At 32.9% G+C, this 23,930-nt stretch overlaps 1 long non-coding RNA gene across 1 annotated transcript in view; it reads left to right on the top strand.

Annotated features, from left to right (window-relative positions):
- The first annotated feature begins 278 nt into the window (after positions 1 to 278).
- Positions 279 to 23,930, top strand: part of LOC143058720 (uncharacterized) — a 45,973-nt gene continuing 22,321 nt past the window's right edge. Inside the window, exon 1 of the long non-coding RNA XR_012973210.1 lies at positions 279 to 363. This is a non-coding gene — a long non-coding RNA (uncharacterized LOC143058720). The remainder of the gene's footprint in view (positions 364 to 23,930) is intronic.

Below are 23,930 nucleotides of genomic sequence, written 5' to 3'. Positions count from 1 at the left end.
TTTCGATTCTTTTGAGAAACATTAAAAAATCATCAAATTTTTTACGTCAAATTATTTGAAGTTTTAATAACTATGATAAAACAACTCCGATAAAGTTTATTTTCTATGGTCACATCTGAAGGCGTCAAATTTCCTGTTTTTCAATGTATTGTTCATCCATATATAAAGCTGCTCTGGACCGTAACAACTGTTACCTAACATCATAAATGCATAACTGTGACGACACAAGCCAGTAACGTTTTGTTGGGGATTTTCACAGGTAGCCATGTTTGATTAATCGAAAGACTTATATATTTAGTGTTTGTAGCGATTTATGTTAATAAGCTAATAATGGAATACAAGAAAGTGTAGAAGACACGTCTGGTAAATATACATAGTAAAACAAAATCAATATAACTGTTTTGAACAAACTGCATATTCTCTCGAACTGCACAATTATAACACATTTTGCATGATTGCACTACGATATTTTTCATCAACATACATTGTATACACTAAACTGTTCAGAATTACCAGTTTAACTCATTTATATATGAGTTATATACTTATGTGACCAGCAAGACCTGTAAATAACTGAGAGTAAATAGGGTCCAAACAATTATGATAGAAAAATCAAACAACGTTTCAAGTGGTACGTCTGGCTGTAAAATTTAAATTTTCTTACTAAAAAAATGTATTATTCAAAGTACGTTTTCTTTTTTGATCAGCACTATGGCCTTATTTATGGCATTATATGCTAAATATATGATATATAACTACATTTATTGACAGCATGATGTAAGTAGGTCATTACTCTATAGGTTTTATATCATGTGTCGAATTCTCTTCTTATGATACATATAATCCTTGATTAATAACGACAAACAATGGAATCAGAGACATATGATAAATACTATACACGTCTATCGTGATATATACACAACTGGAAATATATGAATATTTATTTCATCTTAAAATATATAACAATATGCGATTTTTAATTCTTTCAAGGATGAGTAACGAAACATTAAACGGGTTGAAAAAATAGACTTTAAACGAAGGTTGTTTTTCAACAGATTTTTAGTAATTTAAACCAGAAATAAAAATATAATCCAGCGCATGACGAAAATAAAATTGAGAATGGAAATGGGGAATATGCCAAAGAGACAACAACCCGACCATAGAAAAAAAACAACAGCAGAAGGTCACCAACAGGTCGTCAATGTAGCGAGAAATTCCTGCACCCGGAAGCGTCCTTCAGCTGGCCCCTAAACAAATATATGCTATTTCAGTGATAATGAACGCCATACTAATTTCCAAATTGTACACAAGAAACTAAAATTAAAAATAATACAAGACTAACAAAGGCCAGAGGCTCCTGACTTGGGCCAGCGCAAAAATGCGGCGGGGTTAAACATGTTTGTGAGATCTCAACCCAACAGGTATCTGACACAATTTTTTGTTAATTCAAAATATATCAAAGATTTCGTCAAGAAATTCGATGTTGCTTAACCATAGTTTACGTAAGTGACATATGACATTTTATTTTCATTAAACTATTTCAAAATGATTTTGCTATATATCTGTGTTCTTAAAAAGTCTAACATATGTTTTAAAAGTCTTGATATTTCGCATTCATTCAGTCTGGATTATGGCTTTCATCAACGTGCAATATCCAATGGTATCTACCTTTCAAAAAAGTCAATATTCGACTTTTCAAATGTCATTGTTTTGGCTTTTGAATAGTAAAAAATATAGTCCTGTATCAAAAATTCTAATTTTCATGTTTTCTTCGGTATTGAAATGTTTCTGATAGTCTAACAGTCAAAACTTACAGCATTAAGGAATAAATACATTACAAAATTAATGAACATTTGCTTATTCTACTTTGACTATTCACCCTCTTTAGTGTACCCTGTTAGTTGGGAAATGCACAATTAACGCGCGTGACCGATAAACTAAAATTACTTTGTAATGAAAAAACATAAACAGAGGCCATTTTATACCGTTTCAAAAGAGTATCTAGAAATTAAAAAAAACCCACTTGAATGTCGTTGAACATAAATATTTACTGTACTTAACCATTTATACTTGAACATCATTCTGACTGATTTAAAGTGTAAGAAATTGCGTTCATTACTTATTATTTTTAGCAGGATAAGATTCGTGGATGGTCATCATTTCCGTCTAATTATTAATGTCTGTTTTTGTACCTCTTGATTGTACATTTCATTTATGGTTTATGAATGCAATTAATCAATTGTCGGAGTCAACTGTATCTTTTTCATACACAATATTGACGTAAATATGCATCATAGAAGGATATAATAGTTCAGTATTTAAGTAAATCAATATTTGGAATTCAATGAAGTGTGTATGTGTCTCTGTTTCTTGGTCAACAAATTTTGCAGAATAGCTAACTCTTAAATGCTAAAATCCTTTTGAACCTAAACAGTCATACGTTTTCCAAAAGTCTTTAATAATTGTTGTGTCTTAACACGATTTTCAATAACTTCGAACACCCACTGTCTTCTAACTGACGCTTTTTGTGATAATTTCTTTTTCTGATTTCACTTTCGTCTATTCTACTATTACACTACGAACACCTACTATTTTGACAATATTTACCAACATTTTGATACATACTATCGGCAATGAGTGTATCAATCTACGTACGATTATTTGATTATACATTGCATGTTAATGCTTTACCAAATCTTTTTTTAAATACAAAAATGCGTTATAAATAGTACGTTTTCAACAATAACATAATGTCCTTTAAACCAGGATCCCTGTTTTATCGAAACTTTTTTATTGAAATTGTTATTACTGCATTTTTAACAGATATTATGTTATGGAGGGGTATTTGCGAAAATACCAGTCAAGGGACTGTGAAATTTCCCGAGCCGCCAGGCAAAGGAAATTCTGTCCCAAAACTGGTATTTTTCGCAAATACCCCTCCATAACATGATATATCTGTTTAATTACACCGAATAGATTTGGATTGAAACTCTCTGTAAAGGTGCAGATATTTTTGTACTTGTAAGCTGTAATTATGTTTATGCATAATTTTGAGGATAGTTGGATATCATCATAGAACCGCGGGAATTATAAATGTACTACATGTAATAGGCGTTAGCTCGTTTTCTTTACTGTAATGTCATATCCGAAAAATTTTGGCGGGAAAATGCGTGATGTTAAAAAAGGAATATCTAAAATGGGAAATACCATGGTATTTGAGAGATATTCACCGGCAGTGTTAAAAAATTAAAAAAAAAAATCGTTTGAAATGAAGAAAAAATGTTAGAATATGCGTAAATTACACTGGCTACAAACCAATCAAAATCTGGCATTCTTATATAAGGTGTAATTGCCAATACAAAATGCCTTTGGAAATGACAACTCTTTGCCCAATTCATAATTTCTATGGCTAGCTGTTTTACTTACCTCATCAGATGAATCTAGACTTAATCCCAAAGAAATACTCAATGTTTATTTCTGATCTATAGTATTACAAATATTAAACAAAACTCCATCGAATTTCCTTACATTACTATTTAGACAGGCGTGAGTTAAATGAAAATTCAACTCATAAGTCGATAATGAACTGACAATGCCATTACTAAAACAGAGAAAGAGTCTAACAGAAAAAACAACAGTTAAAAAAACACAACACAGAAAACTAAAGAAATGAGCATCACTAACCCTCTCAAATAATAGGGCAATGTTCATGACGAAGATATCACAGATAACGGAATTTAGGCGAGTGAGTTATTATAAAAAGACGCTTAGTTAGTGACTTTAATGCACCCACCTAACACACGGCTGTATTATATATCATTCGAAAGCTAATAATCTGTACTTTCTGTTTTCCACGGTCATAAAAAAAATTCGTGCGGTGCATTTTCTGTTAAATCAAGGTCAAAGGACATGTATAATCATTCCAATTGTTTATGATTAATAAACAAAAACCTATTTTCAAATTCTTGTACCATAAAATTTTCCAAAAGATATGAACTTTACATAACATAATACATTATTTTCAAATCAAACCAAAAATAAGAGGTTAAATGCGCAATATTCCCGAAAATTGAAATTCATCCCAAATCCTAAAAAAATGAAAAATTGTTCCAAAAGCAAAATATATCTTGGGGGATCGTTATTTGTATGCTAAAAAAATAGATAAATGAATATGTCTTAGATCAAAGAATATTTGTTTTGTAATTTTAAGATGTAATTTTAAGTATTGTTCATAGAACAGCCTGTTATTGAAGTGTTTGCAGTTGCCCAAAAAATCTGCCATCTGCAAATAGCGATCATTTTGTTATTCTATGTTAAGATAGCACATCGCTAATTGTCAATATCAGGGAGGAGAATTATTTTCCATAATAAAAAAATGGGTATTCAAAGTTCGAAAATTGTATATACTAGCTAATTGAGGTAAAAATATTTAATTTTTGTAATCATGATTAAATGCAAACATGACTTTGCGACTAAATCGTCTAAATAGGCAGCATTGAAATAAGAACCCTTGTTGAAAAACACTAGGTTGTCTAGAGCGGGATGTAAACGAGCTATATATAATGCTGCTGCTTCTTATCTAGTTTAAAATCGTGTTAGACATAATAAATGTGTATAGAAGTTTAATCTATATAGCTTGCACTTTGTAAATACAACTGTTTCACAAACCACGCCTCTTTTTATTTGGGGAGATTTTAATTTTGTTTACATACTGGTTCCCAGTTATGCTCTCTGTGGTCCATCTCATAGAGACATAACGTGGGAATGTTACCAGTAAATATACATGTGCATATTGTGTACATTGAAATTTGTGGTAACCCTTCATTCGAGGTAGGGGTAGTTAAGAAAATTAGTGTTAGTTTAAACTCTGAAAAGTTCAGGGCATATACACATTGAAAATATGCCGCACAGCCCTATATTTGGACCTTTGAAAAAAAAATTGTAGTGAATATGAATTTCAATTCAAGGATAAGATTTTTTTCAAAACTTCATACAAAAAAGTGGTACAGTTTTAGCCGTAAAAGGAGTTCCTATGGACAATTGCATTGTCAATATTTACAGAAATGCAACCTTTAATTATTTGAATAAAAGATTCTTTGGGTATTTTCAACATAAGCTTTTAAAATACAAATGCAGGTCATTGAGTATGTAAAACACTATAAGCAGTTGTGAAATAAAAAAGAAAAAGTTTATTACCCTTCCTGACCTCATAAGATCATTCGCTGTTTTTGGCAGTGATCGTTTTCATGCTGTCCTGTGTTTTGTGGACTGTTGTTCGTCTCTTGGACTTTAATTTTATTACGTTTATGGTTTTAATTAAGTTTATTTGATTCATGGTTCGAGATGTTGATTGCCCCTTTTGTTATTATGTTACTTTAAAGACAATAACTTGCAGTAATGAAACTCGCCTCAAAGTAAAGTGAAGAAGATTAACGCAATTTAGACAAATATCCGCGAAAATAACCTAATTTGCTCACGACGATATATTTATAGAACCAAATCGATTTCATGATACATTTAACTACATAGATCTACAATTTTGAAACATGTTACTACTTAAAGAGTGATAAAATATATCAAAGGGACATTCAAACTCATAATTTGAAAACGAACTGACAAAGCCGGGCAAAAAATGAACAAGATAAGCAACAGTATACAAAACACAACATATAAAACTTCAGGTGGAGTAACACAAACCCCCAAAAAATAATTGGGGTGAACTCAGGGGCTAGGGTAGGCAGATTATGTTCCGTATGTGACACCCGTCTTGTGACTGTAATTCCGAACTCGGTGCCAAGCCTTATTCGGTAGCTGATATTCAAGGCAGAGAGGACGGTTTTTTTGGTTACGTCGATTGGAACTTATCAGTCGTCATCTGGCGAAACATATAATTCATAATTGTCAACCAACTCGTAGTGGCGTCCATAAAATTTTCAAAGGGATGGTTTCAATCTTGCATTTGAACTATGTTCAAACCACCATTTTTCTTCAAATGTCCTGTACCTAGTCAGGCATATTGCAGTTGGTATCGAATAATCTAATTTCTTTGTATGTTGGTGTTTGTTTATGTAGCAGTTGACTAGTGTTTCTGTATTCTGTTGTGTTCCTCTTATATAGTTGATACGTTTCCCTCGGTTTTGGTTTATGACCCGGATTTGTTTCAGTTAAATCGATAGATGAATATTTAATAGCGATATGCTATAGTTGCCTTTATTTGATATCTTCATTGTGAGCAGTAACGCACTATCAAGAAAATTGTGAAAGTAAATGCAATCTCTGGAATATTGTATCAACTGGGAAATATATACTCCACAAGAAGATGCCGCAAAATCGCGTTACAATTGGGCAAGAGTTTTATTCAATTTCGCGGGCAGCACGTCGACTGAGCATGTAAAGGAAAATTTAGGAAATATAGAACCCTACATTTATACGTCATATAATAAATATTTCCAACTTATTATTGTTTCAGAGGAGTTGAGGCTCAATGACATCGGTTTCATCATTTAATAGCATAGATATATAGGCGTTGCTATAATGTTGTTACATAGAAATGAAAAGTTTATAATTGGGCAGCTGAAATCATCTCTTTTGTCGTAAAACATGTTCTTAACCAACCCTCATCGTCGATTTAAATATGTGTGATATAGAGTAAAAAAAATATATCTGTTTATTTTTTTCTTTTCAATTTCAATGGAAAATACGAGTCCAACATTGTCACAAATTTGGCACTATTCAGTGAGATGACATCATCTTTATCGTGGAAAGTGAAGTTTTAAGATAATGGTAGCTTTTTTCAGTCGCCATCAGAAGCTCTTGCATGAAGTCATCCTCGTATGAAAAAAACCCAAGTCATTCAAGCTAGGAAATCTAGCTGTAACTAGAATCATTGCGTATAATGGATTTTCTTCTTCAAAATTATTCTTGATTGATGAATTAATGCATTTAAACAATGAAAAACGAAATATAAGCAACCAGGAAGACAACATTTATGTGTTTACTGTTTTTTTGATTCTTTGAAATTTCAATTTTCCTAATTTTTTTTAAACTTTATTTTGGTCTAGATTTTCAATTTCTTTTTTTTTTATGGTTCACATTAAATAAATAAAAGTTCTTTTTACTACATTAATATTTATAATGAAGCTACAAATCAAACAATTAGAAAAGTTGAAAGATGTTTATTTCAGTCGGATAGTAACAATGCAAATTGCAATCTTTTAGTTTCGCCCCCTTAATTTCAAGCAACAGTATGATTCGCGCAAATAATTTTTTACTTTAAATTTTTCAGATTCTGAAGAAGTGGTTTATTAGATCTTATATTAACCACATACAATGTTTAAATAGGAAGAAATGCTTGAAAGCTGTTTTTTCGTAGATGGCGGTATTTTGGGCAAGTGCATGAGTTGTTATGATTTGCTGTTTGATTTGAAGTGAGCATAATTTTAGGACATTTATTATGTCAAAAACTTCTTCGATAGTTATTACAGGGTTTTACTTACTTTAAAAAGATTAGCGGTTGTATCAGGAAGAAAATGTTGGGTTTTCACACATTTTGTTAACTTTTACTCGAATTTCAGGAAACATGTGCTGTCTATCAAAACACGCTTTAAATATTTAAAAAAAATGCGTTTGATAAATGACTGTTAATCTCTCTTCTATAAGTTTAAATTGTTTGCATATGTGAATTTAGTATAGAAAAGTCAAATTATGCAATCAAGCTGAAATCTTAGGAAATATGCACTTATTCATCCTTGGCCTTTGATCCTGATTTGACGGAAATTGCACCGTACGATTTTTTTACGACCGGGCAAAACAGATAGAACAGATGTGTAGCTTTAAAATGATATAGGATTTAGCCGTGTGGTAGGAGGGTGAATTAAAAATTTATGGTTAAAGTCACTCGCCTAATTTGTATCACGTAATATGCCTTCATGGGTAACGGATGATGGACATATTGTACGCTTATTAAAACAAGACTTATTTCGGATAGATTTTGTATTTCTTTTTTTCTTAATCTGCATTAAGATTGACCAGATCTTCTTACAAATTTAACTATATTTTCAACTTTTGAAATAAATGACTTTCTACGAAAGCCGAGAAGGCTCACCTATAATTCAGAATTCAACATTCAGAATTCAGCATTCAGAATTCAGAATTCAGAATTCGGAATTCAGAATTGGGAAAAACTATTCTTTTTAATGTTATAAACTTAGTTATTATTGTAATAATTACTATTTGTTTTCTTTGTGATATGTAAATTTAATAACTGTCTCCATATCATCTTCTCCTTCTTAAACAAAGAAATCTATTTTTTTGTCCATGGCATAAGCTATACAGGAGGGTTTGCTTTTCTTTTCATTTTTGTGCTTTTATTGGTTTGAAACCGACTCTGGTTAGTCTATGGTTCTAACTTCCACCCTGAGCTCATAACCTTCCCGTCATACACCCCTACGCTGTTTCTATTACCTGTCTTTATTTACTCTCTAAAAACATGTTAATCAAACCAAGAAAATACGTTATTTCAAACAAAAAGCGAATATACTCGTTTGGCGTTAAAATCAAATATAGAATTACATAAAACTTAAGTAGAAGCTTTTTCATGATCGAAAGATAGTAGAGTCTTGCTCTCTCCACACTGTATTACATGCCTCTGATTCCAAATGCAGCCCCATTTCCTTTCATTTTCCCTCGTTTAAACGCATGCTTCTGAAGAGTTTACGAGTTCCGTGAAAGATTTTCTCGGAAAGCTGTTAGATCGTTAAAAAAAAATTTCCCGCGATTTTTAGGGAGGTGCTAGTAGTCAGCATGTCAAGTGGAATAGCCGTAAGTAATAGTAACAGGTAGTCTTTAAATAAATACAAACGATTATTATAATAAAAGCAAATTCCTTTTTTTTCATTTCTTTTTTCAATTTTCCTGTTCATTAATTCCCATTACTTTTTTTGAAAATATTTGACATGAATTTTTCTTATTTGATTTTTAAATTGTATCTTTTTAACGTTACACTGGTCTGACAAATTGATAATTTGTTTATTGTTACATGTAAACTAAGATTTATTTGAAATTAATTATTATATATGTTGACTGATATAAATGAGAAACTATTCTTTCACATTTTGAACGTATTATGTACTTGCACAAACAATTATACTGAGTACAAACAAAAACGCAACACGACAAGTTTGAAATTTTTATAACAGTTACTTCATTATCTACTTATAATAAAAGCAACAACAAATATTTTGTACATATTTCGTAATTCATTTGGATCTGTCATATTAGATTAATGAGTTAGTGAATGGATCCTGCTAAACGTACAGAAGCAAATATATATATATATATATATATATATATATATATATATATATATATATATAACAAGTCTAAAAGAATACAACATCACCAAAAACACAATAAAACGAACAATATGTTAGATATTTCGGATAACAGATATCCTTCTTCGGTAATTGCACGATGAAAAATGAATCATGTCAATTCAAATTAAGACTCTATCAAAATCTTGATTTATACAATTTAAGCGAACGCTGGAACAATTTTAAAATTTTCAAACACACCGCAAAGACTACAAAAATATGCCAAAAATAAAAAAAAGTTATTTACAATGTGAACTGGCACAACTCTAAATTCCCAAAGGTGTTGACAGTTGAGATGTTAAACAACTGCGTGGAAATACAGTCCCAATAAACAGTCCTGACCGATCTAAACTGGTATGATATTTAAAATATGACAACGGTAGGGCAGTTGCATCAGAGACTGCGTATTTAAACATCTAAAAAATAAAGTAATTTGATGATAAGAAAATTGAGTAATAAATGTTTACTAAGGTTAAGTAATAGAACGTGGCTGCGTACTTACACATCCTTGCCAACTGTAATCAAAACTTATATAATTCAAAAATTCCGGAAAAGTGTAAGGGTCCAGTACGGAAGCCGTAGTAACTGGCCACAAGTGATGACAGGAAATTAGTGATGGTAGGAAAAATGAGTGACTCTTCTATGTTTTTTCATTAATGCCCTCTGGGGAAACTGTCCTCAGCTTTCTTATCCAAAAACTTTCCCGAGCAAGTCTGTCGGCCTTTGACCAATCCTCGTTGTGATCTATGATAGTGATGGTAAGTTTTTTAAGATCAGCTTGGGCGTGCCCATGTGATCTTAAATGACGACTTACGGGGAGGTCGGGCTTGCATGTGTAGTCGCTACGATGACCATTCATGCGTTTGTTGAATGGCTGTTCTGTCTCGCCAACATACTGCATGCCACATCGACACTGAAGAATGTATACAACGTTCTGGGTTTTGCAAGTTACATTACAAAATATTGTGTACACAGACCCAGTGGAGTGGCAAGTAAATGTTTGAGTATTCACTATTTGTTGGCAAGTCAGACATCGTTTGTTACCACACGACTTGCACCATCCTGTAGTTGAACAGCTTTTATTAGAGGAGACGGCAGCTTTTACAAATAAGTCTTTTAGACTTGCTGGTCTCCGAAAAGCTAAGACAGGAGGATCGGGAAAGATTTTGGATAATTTTGGGTGATTGGCAATACTTTGCCAATTGGCACGGATCAAACGTGAAAGGTTTGAAAAAGCGGGATTGTATGTTAACACAAATGGAACTATTTTGCTGCGCCTCTTCTTTTTGTACTGTAACAGGTCTTTGCGGCTGTTATTGTTAGCACGCGCAAACCCCTTATCTATGTCCCATTTCTTATAACCTCGTTTGATCAGAAATCCGCGAAGTTCCTGTAACCGCTGAGTGACAGCCTCCTCAGAGGAGCAAATCCGCTTTACTCTGAGAGCTTGACTGTACGGGATACTTTTTGTACAGTGTTTGGGGTGACAGCTTTGGGGAGAAAGGTACTGATGTTTATCTGTAGGTTTACAGTAGAGGTCTGTTGATATGACACCGTCCTTTATAGATGTAGTTGTGTCCAAGAAAGATATCTTAGAGTCGGATATTTCATATGTAAATTTAATTGACTGGTGGGCGTTGTTTGCATGTCTGATAAAAGCATCCAATTTTTGTTGGGATTCGATCCATTTCATGTCAACATCATCGATGAAACGGAACCAAGACAGAGGTTTGGATAAAGATGATGAAATAATATGTTTCTCTAATTTGCCCATGAAAATATTGGCGTAAGACGGTGCCATTTTCGTCCCCATCGCTGTCCCGTTTATTTGAAGGTAATTATCACCATTAAAGGTAAAATTGTTGCATTTAAGGACCAGAGTAAGCAGCTGGACTAAACATTCGGTTGGTGGTTCTAAAGTGTTGCGAGAGTCCCATATTTCCCTACACGATTGTATTCCGTCATCATGAGGTATGTTGGTATACAAGGAGGTGACATCTAAAGTGACGAGGAGGGTTTCCGGAGGAAGAGGGTTCATGGATTCCATTTTGCGAAGATAATCTGTAGTATCTTGAATGTGAGAAGGAAGATTTTCTACATGACATCTTAAATGAAAGTCTACAAATTCGGAGATTTTTTCAGTCGGGTGGCCGTTAGCGGATACAATGGGTCGACCAGGATTGTTAACCTTGTGTATTTTAGGAAGAAGATACAATCGACCAGGCTTGGCGTTCACTGGTTTTAAATATCCAATTGTATCCTCATCTATGTGACCGTCATTGTGCATGGTTTGTAACGCATCCGACTCTAAGATATCTTTCTTGGACACAACTACATCTATAAAGGACGGTGTCATATCAACAGACCTCTACTGTAAACCTACAATTATTGCGTTACAAACCATGCACAATGACGGTCACATAGATGAGGATACAATTGGATATTTAAAACCAGTGAACGCCAAGCCTGGTCGATTGTATCTTCTTCCTAAAATACACAAGGTTAACAATCCTGGTCGACCCATTGTATCCGCTAACGGCCACCCGACTGAAAAAATCTCCGAATTTGTAGACTTTCATTTAAGATGTCATGTAGAAAATCTTCCTTCTCACATTCAAGATACTACAGATTATCTTCGCAAAATGGAATCCATGAACCCTCTTCCTCCGGAAACCCTCCTCGTCACTTTAGATGTCACCTCCTTGTATACCAACATACCTCATGATGACGGAATACAATCGTGTAGGGAAATATGGGACTCTCGCAACACTTTAGAACCACCAACCGAATGTTTAGTCCAGCTGCTTACTCTGGTCCTTAAATGCAACAATTTTACCTTTAATGGTGATAATTACCTTCAAATAAACGGGACAGCGATGGGGACGAAAATGGCACCGTCTTACGCCAATATTTTCATGGGCAAATTAGAGAAACATATTATTTCATCATCTTTATCCAAACCTCTGTCTTGGTTCCGTTTCATCGATGATGTTGACATGAAATGGATCGAATCCCAACAAAAATTGGATGCTTTTATCAGACATGCAAACAACGCCCACCAGTCAATTAAATTTACATATGAAATATCCGACTCTAAGATATCTTTCTTGGACACAACTACATCTATAAAGGACGGTGTCATATCAACAGACCTCTACTGTAAACCTACAGATAAACATCAGTACCTTTCTCTCCAAAGCTGTCACCCCAAACACTGTACAAAAAGTATCCCGTACAGTCAAGCTCTCAGAGTAAAGCGGATTTGCTCCTCTGAGGAGGCTGTCACTCAGCGGTTACAGGAACTTCGCGGATTTCTGATCAAACGAGGTTATAAGAAATGGGACATAGATAAGGGGTTTGCGCGTGCTAACAATAACAGCCGCAAAGACCTGTTACAGTACAAAAAGAAGAGGCGCAGCAAAATAGTTCCATTTGTGTTAACATACAATCCCGCTTTTTCAAACCTTTCACGTTTGATCCGTGCCAATTGGCAAAGTATTGCCAATCACCCAAAATTATCCAAAATCTTTCCCGATCCTCCTGTCTTAGCTTTTCGGAGACCAGCAAGTCTAAAAGACTTATTTGTAAAAGCTGCCGTCTCCTCTAATAAAAGCTGTTCAACTACAGGATGGTGCAAGTCGTGTGGTAACAAACGATGTCTGACTTGCCAACAAATAGTGAATACTCAAACATTTACTTGCCACTCCACTGGGTCTGTGTACACAATATTTTGTAATGTAACTTGCAAAACCCAGAATGTTGTATACATTCTTCAGTGTCGATGTGGCATGCAGTATGTTGGCGAGACAGAACAGCCATTCAACAAACGCATGAATGGTCATCGTAGCGACTACACATGCAAGCCCGACCTCCCCGTAAGTCGTCATTTAAGATCACATGGGCACGCCCAAGCTGATCTTAAAAAACTTACCATCACTATCATAGATCACAACGAGGATTGGTCAAAGGCCGACAGACTTGCTCGGGAAAGTTTTTGGATAAGAAAGCTGAGGACAGTTTCCCCAGAGGGCATTAATGAAAAAACATAGAAGAGTCACTCATTTTTCCTACCATCACTAATTTCCTGTCATCACTTGTGGCCAGTTACTACGGCTTCCGTACTGGACCCTTACACTTTTCCGGAATTTTTGAATTATATAAGTTTTGATTACAGTTGGCAAGGATGTGTAAGTACGCAGCCACGTTCTATTACTTAACCTTAGTAAACATTTATTACTCAATTTTCTTATCATCAAATTACTTTATTTTTTAGATGTTTAAATACGCAGTCTCTGATGCAACTGCCCTACCGTTGTCATATTTTAAATATCATACCAGTTTAGATCGGTCAGGACTGTTTATTGGGACTGTATTTCCACGCAGTTGTTTAACATCTCAACTGTCAACACCTTTGGGAATTTAGAGTTGTGCCAGTTCACATTGTAAATAACTTTTTTTTATTTTTGGCATATTTTTGTAGTCTTTGCGGTGTGTTTGAAAATTTTAAAATTGTTCCAGCGTTCGCTTAAATTGTATAAATCAAGATTTTGATAGAGTCTTAATTTGAATTGACATGATTCATTTTTCATCGTGCAATTACCGAAGAAGGATATCTGTTATCCGAAATATCTAACATATTGTTCGTTTTATTGTGTTTTTGGTGATGTTGTATTCTTTTAGACTTGTTATATATTATATTATGTAGTGTACTGCATCATGTTTATATGATCCATCGCCCCGTAAGATTTATCGTTGACTATTTATTCAGTCATTTTATATATATATATATATGCATATTCATGATGTGGACATGTGAATGAATGATGAATAAACTCTGCTTTGTGCTATAGTTCGACATGTTGAGCAGGATACTAATAACAAAGTATTTTTTGTTTTTGTTTGATTTAGCTGTCAAAGGTTCGAACTTACGACGTTATGTATACCGTGTTATGTACTCAGACAAGCACGCTAACCACGAGACCTTCTAGTTTGTTTAGTAAAATATATTCTTCCCTTCAAACAACTATTCATCATAAATATCTTTAAAATCCTTTAAATTACATAGCTATTGGTATATTTCATGGGAGATAATTGGGTTTAATTTTTAGACAAAATAATGTTTCATTTGTTGTTGCGTTTTAATTGAAACTCACTATATACTATAACGGAAATCAATGACCGATCATCACAGGCTATCAATAACAGAACTATTAAACTCATTATGTATGTTTATCTTAGCCAGCAAATCTCAAGGTTTTTTATACTAATCTGACAATTTAACCACCTGTTTTTGATCATGTGTAACTGAAGTCGGTCGCAGTTGAATGATAGCTCTTATAATAATAACAATAACATTATTTAAGAAGAGGGTGGTAAAGGGTTATTTTCGTGCAACGTGTTTTGCCATTTTTATTTCACGTGCAGCCGTGAAAAAGGTTCGTTATTCACCGTTTTTCGTATGATCGGTAAAAAGATCAACGTGCAAGACATTTTTAATTGGTCGTTCATCGTGGCAATTTTATTTCACATTCTTTCGTTCAGATACCCCCACCCCTTTATCCCCTCAAAGAAGGTGACTGAATTAGCATTCACTGATCTACTCGAGACCCTCACAAATATAATACAGAAAACATATTGCAGATATTACAATTTTTATGCCCCACCTACGATAGTAGAGGGGCATTATGTTTTCTGGCCTGTGCCTCCGTTCGTTCGTCCGTTCGTTCGTTCGTCCGACTTCAGGTTAAAGTTTTTGGTCAAGGTAGTTTTTGATGAAGTTGAAGTCCAATCCACTTGAAACTTAGTACACATGTTCCCCATGATATGATCTTTCTAATTTTAATGCCAAATTATAGTTTTGACCCGAATTTTATGGTCAACTGAACATAGAAAATGAAAGTGCGAAGTTCAGGTTAAAGTTTTTGGTCAAGGTAGTTTTTGATGAAGTTAAAGTCACAACTACTTGAAACTTAGTACACATGTTCCCTATGATATGATCTTTCTAATTTTAATTCCAAATTAAAGTTTTGACCCCAATTTCACGGTCCACTGAACATGGAAAATTATAGTGCGAGTGGGGCATCCGTGTACTATGGACACATTCTTGTTGAACATATAATTGAAATTTCATGATATAGGATTGTCTGTAGAAAAGAAAAAAGATAATCAAATAATACATTATTGCTCAGACTTGTACATATATATAAAGATGTCTATATTTTGGAACTCATGATTGATAATGACCGAAATATATTTTTTAATATATATAACCAATAATAAAAATTTGTTCTAGATCTTGAAGTTTTGATACTGCAGTTAATGACGTGTGTGAAATGTTAACTTGTTGATTGGCATATATAGTGAAACATGCGATTATAATTTTCATTTCACACATCACGTATCTTGAATTTTGTCTTGACAGTATTTAATTTAATAAAAAAGTGATTTATAGAAATAGTTGTCTATTTATAAGTTGTGTAATAAAGTCTGTTTTTATCGTATAAAATATTCCCCTTAAAAAAATAGACGTATCATGATTTTTAAACGTATGTACCCGTCCGTCGTAAATAGGCTAGATATGGCGTGTAGTTGACTTCAAACTTATTATAACACAGTTGTTTATATATACGCTTTGGTCACACCTTACCGGATAGCACGAACGAAAGACAAACGGATGAAAAAAGGTTGTCTGCTGACAATATTTTCTCCAGTGAGACTCAAATTTCTCTCCGTCGGTATACTGACTGATATATGACACATGAATACCGGATATGAAGGCTACATGATACGAAACGTATGTGTAACGGATAGAATAAACGTCGAACTTATATGCAACGGACGAATACCGAATAAAACGAACATGTAAATTAACGGATAAATACCGGATATAACGGAAATGTAACGGACTTGTACCGGATAAAACGGACGAAAGAAGTTTGCATAGCGCAAAACAAAACAAAAATAATATAGATAACACATAAATAATTTTGAAGAACCTGAGTTTGTGAACATATTTAATTCATTCTCTTAAAATGCCACCAAACGTTAAGATGGGGGTAAATCTGGTACAACGACTTCGTTCATCTCTTATTCCAAAATCCATCTTAAAATCTATCAAATGCATTCAAAGCTAAAACCGGGTATTCTTGTTAATTGATAATTCGTTCGTGATATTTTATTATGCCTCTAAACCGTTTACAAACGGTACGCATCAGTTTCATCCGTTATTTCGTTTGATCCGTTTTAAGTGGTAGTAGTCTGTTCGTAAATTCGGTACAACGGACAAGTAACGAATAAGAAACAAAAAAGGAACGGACGAGTACCGTAAAATACGGACACCTACCGGACACTGCAGGCAATGGACAACCCATCCGTTATACGACCGTTCAAAGTTTTGGCACAACTTTTTGGAATTTTGGAACCTCAATGCTCTTCAACTTTGTACGTGTTTGGCTTTATAAATATTTTGATATGAGCGTCACTGATGAGTCTTATGCAGACGAAACGCGCGTCTGGCGTACTAAATTATAATCCTGGTACTTTTGATAACTATTGGAACATGCTCCAAATTTTCATTGTGACAGAACGGACTTCACCGGGCGCAACGGACAAGTAACGGGTACACCAGACGAGGAACGGAGTTTAACGGGTATGAACAGACACGAAAAAATTGTTTAGACTACCAAATTGGGATGATATCCGTTTCTCATCCGTGCGCGTTATGCGGTAAGCAGTAATCAGGCACGGTCAAACGATATGTAGTTAAAACAAAGGAAGGTATTTTTTCACAAATTTTTAGAATGCCTCATCTGATTTGCTTTTAACTTTACAAAATTCTTTGTTATTATAGTCTTAAGGTCTGTTTAATTTTTTGTGACGTTTTTATCTGGTATAGTTAGGTTCAAGAGATATGGTTTTCTCTAAATAAAAATATTTAAAGGGATATTTTTTTTCTAGCATGTCTTGCTGTATTTTAAGAATGATTTTTTTAAATTTCACAAATTTTTAGAATGCCTTATCTGATTGGCTTTTAACTTTACAACATTCTTTGTTATTGTAGTCTTAAGGTCTGTATATTTTTTTGTGACGTTTTTATCTGGTATAGTTAGGTTCAAGAGATATGGTCTTCTTTAAATAAAAATATTTAAAGGGATATTTTTTTTTTTCATTTTTATAATTGGCTTAACACTTTACACAGTTGTTTGTTATGGTTATTTTAAGGTCATAAAAAAGAGGGTCTTTTATTTCACATGTCGCAATACGTCTTGAGAATGCATTGTTGTATTTACTTCAAACTTTACACAGCTGTTTGTTGTCGTAGTCTGTTGGTGTACTTTTTTACGTCTGGGCTATTCACGTATGGTACCGTAGGACATTTACCAGCTGAACCATATGAGTATCAACACAATATAGTTATCTTATACATGTATCATAATATCTTCAAAAATATCTTCAAAATGTTAATTTTATAAATCACAAAAACGATGATAGATTTCAATAGTTGAAATGGTATTATAGCTGAAGAAATTCAATTTGAAGGATCAAATATTTGTATAATTATGTCTTTTTAAAAATATATCACGGTATTGTTGTAAAACCGTTGTCCATCCGTCCGTCGTCCACACTTCGTACAATAACTCAAAAACGATTTTTGTTATTTTAAAATATCCATACAACCTCGCATCATATTTTGCCTGATAGGACACGGTAAGGTGACATCGCGTTTGTCCTACAACCACTTACTCCGATATCCCATTATTCCGACATCCCATTATTCCCACAGCTCATTATTCCGACAGCTCATTATTCCGACAGCTCATTATTCCGAAAATGCATCTGTCTTAACTTTATGGGTTAATTTTCTCTTAAATGACCAACTTCACTCTCGATATTATTTGTGCTTGTCCGTTTTTATTCCCATTATTCTTCTAATGTTGGATATTTGCTGGATATTTGTATCAGTTCCTTGAAGATACACATGCTTATTTCAAACAGGTTAGTCCTTATCCTAGTCCCCTTTTTCTTATAACGGCCCGGGTATTGTATTTGTCTTAAATTTTCGACGTTTGTGTGTCCATTGTCATTCTACGCAGTTCTAATCCCCGTGTTTTTTTTGTCTCGATATACGTTCGTTTTACTAATCTTCTGTTCCCCTTTTTCGTATCAAGGGAGTGAGATTCCACCACTGTTAACTACAAATATAAATATACCCGAGTTTGATAACTCTTCCCACACTCTTTGGTCGTAACACAGTTATCCTCAGTCTTGTATCACTCAACTAAGTGTTATTTAATTTTGCCGCAAAAACTGGCAAAAAATGAAGCGTCATTAAAAAATGAGGAAAATCACGAGACACAAACAAACCAAAAACCAAGAATAAAAGATAAAAAATACGAAAAACTAAGTGCTTCGTTAACAGGCATAATTTTATAATGTTCATATCACAATTGCAACATATATCAATTATTACAATATGTATGTTATAACATTTGATAATAATTTCCGAATTCTGAATTCCGAATTCTGAATGCCGAATTCTGAATGCTGAATTCTGAATTTTAGGTGAGCCTTCTCGGCTTTCGTAACTTTCGATATTTGTTAATACTTCTAGACATTTTTTATACTACACAAAAATGCAAAACACATGAAAATAGATTCAAAATTGAAAAATACATGTTGTCCTTAGTTAAGTTATGTACTACATTAAAGTATTTAGGATAATTGTAATAAAAATCCTTAAAGCTTAATTTTCAATAAGAGTCACAATTTATCTTAGAATAGATAACCATTGATTCGTAATAATGGTATGACATCTAGATAAGGAAAGAATACACTTATTATTTTAATAATGATTCAGTGCATTGAAATTTTTGTTCAGTAAAAGATACATGTATTCAAATTTTGACTCTAAAATGTATATTGTTTATGATTTGAAATCCCAACAACCTTCTTGTTTTCACTAATCAGATGATCAAAGACTTCTTATCATTAAGACATCGACTTTGTTTTGATTTCAATTAGGTCTAATTACTTATAAGTGTAAGATTTATTACATTATATATGCCCTAAGGTTATAAATTGTTCTCCATTGACAATTTATAAGGTAATTAGGGGGATTATCCAAACAAAAGGATAAATTCATTCAAAAGACATGTAATTATAAATTATAAACTTCATTTTTTTTAAAATTATATCATCTTTTTTTTTAAATTTTTGATAATGATTATTTTCAGAGAAAACCTTTCACAATGCAAAAAAAATAAAGCTTGAAATATATACGATACAAATAAGTTAATATCAAACTTAAGTCAGTATGACAGCAAAACATTGCAAACTATTGAGAAAATTACCTGCAATATAAAGAAGCAATTGATGCAATGGTCAATGTCATTTCAAGCATATGTATGTTCTCATGAATATCATCACTCCCTTAAGAAATATTTTAAACCCTCGGTAAGAGCTTCCTTCTAAAAAATAAATGTCAACATATTTGAAACAATGTTTTAAAACTGTTTTTAAATGTTCTAAATCTGCACTCTAAATAAGCTGAGCAGCATGACTGTGCTACAAATTTCTTCATCATTTTATAGCTTGTAATTGACAGTAATCGAAAAGTAATGTAATTACATTTGATAAAGTAATTATTAATCGATTACACAAAAATCCTTCATGTAATCGATTATTAATCGATTACATTTGTCAGTAATCGTGCCCATCCCTGGTCTCCAATACAATGAACCTGGGAACAGTATATCTATCATATGAACGAAAAAACAAATAAGTAACACTGCAACACAAGACAAACACTGAAAGAAAGGCTCCTGATTAGGGACAGGCACATACATACCCACGTAACTGACGGATGGACGGATGGATGAACGGACAGACAGAGGTAAAACAATATATCCCGACTTTTTTTTTTAATGTGGGAGTATAAAATTACAGAGTGGATATGAACGGACACTTGTACATTCCAAAAACAAAAAGACACTAAGTACAGATCTGGTAGTACTCAAAATTACTGACAGCTAGTTAAAAGTCAATAATAACTAATACAAAAAAAAATTCATGCATCTAAGAATAAATTATCAATCACACACATCCAACATACAATGGATTTAGTGTAAAGACGTAATAAACAGTCGGAGAAAAATATGTCCTTGTGCAATGCCAAAATACAGTAATCGACAGTATGTAAATCCACGAAAGTGCATATGCATATAACAATATGTATTTAGAGTTATCTAGAATTGGTACATGCCAGGGCCCTTTATAGCCGACTATAGAGTATGGGGTTTTGTCATTGTTAAAGGATGTACAGTTGCCTTTAATTACTTACATCCACTTCATTTCAATTTTGGTGGATAGTTGTCTTATCAACAATCATAACACATATCTTTATTTCTACGTACTCAATGTAAGTTACTGTCAATGTTTCTTTGGTTTTTTTTTTGAAACTATTTTTACTGGGTTTATCTTTGGAAATATTTTTTTAACGTCAAAAATGTTACCAAAAGTTATGTCAAATACCACATACTCAGACTCTAAATCATCTTGTAAACAATGAAAAGACAGTGGCGGATCCATAACTTTTGATAAGAAGGGGGCCGCTCCCGTCACGCTTATGTGATTCTCTATATAATCAGTCAGATATTTTTCATAAAAGGTGATATTTTTGTTCTTAACTGTTTTGGAATCCTGTCTAATTTGGACAGAAGTGACATTTCATAGGAGTTATATACCTTTTTCAAATTAAATTGTTATGTTTTTTTTACTCACAAACCGTTATCCGTATACCATTATGAACCTTTTTATTTGGAGTTTGTGGATCCTTACATAGAAAATTAGGTCAAGGTCAAAGGTCAATGTCATGTTCTTACTTTGGTCTTTTGCTTGTTTTTGCATTTTCTCTGACACTTTTTAAGATAGATATAAAATAACTAGTGCAAAGTGTTTGCATCATTGTGATGAAGATATGATACAGTTGGTCTGAAACAATCAAATGAGATCTTAAAGGAGTAATTGTCCCTGAAATGGTTAAATTTAAAGTAAATTGATTATTTCTCCAACTTGTTACAGGTCTGATAAGGCCATAAGGTCTTTTGCAAAATATTTGGTAACATATGACTTAAAAAAGTATGTACCGGAAGTGACTTCGAGAAAACCGGAAAATGCTATTGTTTGGCTTTATGAATATTTTAATATGAGCGTCACCGATGAGTCTTATGTAGACGAAATGCGCGTCTGGCGTACTTAATTATAATCCTAATACCTTTGGTAATTATTTGTTTTTATTTCATGAAAAAGAACATAGACACTTTATATTTTTTTAAATACGAAATCATATTTCAATCATTCAAGATCGGAAGTGACTTTCAATGAAATAGAAGTACCTTATATCTCCCTTGTTACAGGCAAAAGTATATAGAAACCATATACTTTTAGAATCAGTGTAAGTTAAGCAATCATGTGATACTGATAGTATGACACTTTTTAAACCGGAAGTTGACAATTATCTTCCTTAATTTTGGCAAAAAACACATTTTTGAAATCAGTAAAGAGAAGGCGATATGCTAGTACGTCAATACTAAATTTTAGTAAACGGGAGGTAGCTTCTCAGCAATAATTTAGGAAAATGATGTGGAAAGACCTTCAATTGTTCTCTAAACAATTGGTTTTAAATTTTCTATATTTTTGTTTAAATGTGCACCCTTTTCTACAAATTGTCAATGAAACATACTCTTATATAAAGCTCATCAATGAAATATACGAACATTGCAAATGCTCACTTTAAATATTTAGGAAATTTGAAATATCATATTAACAATGAATATAAAAGTGACTGCCAAAGTAAAAGCCACTGAGTCTAACTGTTTCCATCTTATTTCCAATGAAAAAAAAATCATATTCATACTTATACATTTACTCAAATTTGTTTGTTACTCCTTTCTATAGACTTTTGATTACACATATATCTTATTCAGTCCTGATTTTGACTTTCATTTTATTTCCAATGTGGCAATGAAGTAATAGAAAATCGGTTTTTACAAAGTGATTAGATTGTCTTGAGTACTAGTTATATTGTTATTGAAGTCAGTAGAAAACTGATCAGAGATCTTTCACAACATTGCTCAAAAATGTTTTTCATTTATTGTTGTCACACTGCCTTGAAACTGCACTCTTTTAACTTTTAATATCTACATAGATATAGGAAGATGTGGTGAAGTGCCAATGAGACAACTCTCCATACAAATAACAATTTAAAAAGTAAACCATTATAGGTAAAGTACGGCCTTCAACACGGAGCCTTGGCTCACACCGAACAACAAGCTATAAAGGGCCCCAAAATTACTAGTGTAAAACCATTCAAACGGGAAAACCAACGGTCTAATCTATATAAACAAAACGAGAAACGAGAAACACGTATATATTACATAAACAAACGACAACTACTGTACATCAGATTCCTGACTTAGGACAGGTGCAAACATTTGCAGCGGGATTAAACGTTTTAATGGATCCAAACCTTCTCCCTTTTTCTGAAACAATAGCATAACATCACAACAAAGAAAAACATACGATAAAATATCAATTGGCAGACTTAACTCAATCAAAAAACGTATGATTAAACAATGAACGAATAAATTTGATCTGCGATATCTGAATACAAATGCACAGTTAATTAAATATTAGAGACTATCTATACATCTATTTTTATGAAAGAAAAAAATAATCATTCAAAGGTTCTTTTTGGGTTACTTCTTTTTTTCCCAGTTAATTGCTGTATTTTGTCTTTGAAAGTTTACATCTATATTATCGGCTTCCTTTTTTGCTTATTTTTTGCTTATTCCAGTTGATCAATATTAGTTTGCATGACCAGCAAATAAACTGTGGCATGTCATGTTCTATATTAGCTTTTAAGGTAAGTTTAATATCCTTTAAAATATTGACTTTTCATATGGAAAATGATGATTAGTATGGGGCATAGAAGAACATGTACTACATAAACGACAAAATTCCTCAATATCAGTTTAAAAGATTTCCGAATATTCCTGTTAAATTAAGTTGTAGTCAAATAGTAGATTTTAGCTTTCCTAATTTAATTTGGACATTGCTATATAAACGAATAGATTTAGTTTAAGCTTATTTTATTTGCATAAGTAGCAAAAGGGATTGGACACAAGTTATAACAACATTAGAGACGTCCTCTCCCATGAATGAATATATATAATTGTTATATTATGAACGATACTGCGTATGATTATTTTGATATTGGCTTAAATTATATACATTTGTATGTCAAATGGAATGAACAATATTATATATTTATAAAAGGAACAATAGTATACCGCTGTTCAATAGTCATAAATCGATTAAGCCAAAATAAATCCCTATACTAAAACAAAAGAAAGCACTTAAATTATAAGAGGAAAACAACGGAACAATAGAAACAACGAACTGCAACAAAATCAATGGTCAACATGCATAAAAACGTGCTATTTGATATAGCTGCCATGTTCCCGACTTGGTTTTCGAAAAACTAAGGATTTTCTTATTCCA

The sequence above is a fragment of the Mytilus galloprovincialis genome, chromosome 14 (assembly GCF_965363235.1).
Source record: "Mytilus galloprovincialis chromosome 14, xbMytGall1.hap1.1, whole genome shotgun sequence".
Classification (NCBI taxonomy): Eukaryota; Metazoa; Mollusca; class Bivalvia; order Mytilida; family Mytilidae; genus Mytilus; species Mytilus galloprovincialis.
This window is presented reverse-complemented; position numbering and strand designations above follow the sequence as displayed.